The following is a 695-nucleotide window of genomic DNA, read 5'->3' as shown; positions in this document are numbered from 1 at the left end:
TCGTACAAACCTGCAAGACCAGCCTGCCTCTGCCTGCCTGCCTGCCTGCCTGCCTGCCTGCCTGCCTGCCTGCCTGCCTGCCTGCCTGCCTTCTTTCTTCTTTCTTTTCTTTCTTTTTCTTTTTTTTTTTTTTTTAATATTTAGTGTTTAGATTTCGGGGGACTCAACATCTCTATTTATTTATTTATTTATTTATTTATCTATTTATTTATTATTCATTCATTCATTTATTTATTTATTTATTTATTTATTTATTCTCATTTGGTGCGATCTAACCCACCGCCCCCTGCATACCAGGCGAGCCCCATACCCCTTGGGCCACACCCCTAGCCCCTAACTTACTTTCTCTCTCTCTCTCTCTCTCTCTCTCTCTCTCTCTCTCTCTCTCTCTCCCTCCCCCTCTCTCTCTCCCCCTCTCTCCCCCCCCCTCTCTCCCCCTCTCTCTCTCTCCCCCTCTCTCTCTCCCCTCCACCCCCCCAGGTCGACCAGTACACCCTCAACGAAAGAGGTCGACCAGTTGTCTCAATGTGAATTCTGCCTGTGTGACTAACAGTATTGGTGTTTCTCCTTTGACTCGGTTCGGTGTGGGACTGGGACCACCGCTACTGGACATTCGACGCATAGCACTCTACCTACTGAGGTATATTCACAGCCCAGCCAGCCCTAGATGATTGGTTTTCTTTTTTCCTTTATTG

Source organism: Urocitellus parryii, unplaced genomic scaffold (assembly GCF_045843805.1).
Source record: "Urocitellus parryii isolate mUroPar1 unplaced genomic scaffold, mUroPar1.hap1 Scaffold_420, whole genome shotgun sequence".
Classification (NCBI taxonomy): Eukaryota; Metazoa; Chordata; class Mammalia; order Rodentia; family Sciuridae; genus Urocitellus; species Urocitellus parryii.
The sequence above is the reverse complement of the archived record's forward strand: the minus strand, read 5'-3'. Positions refer to the sequence as shown.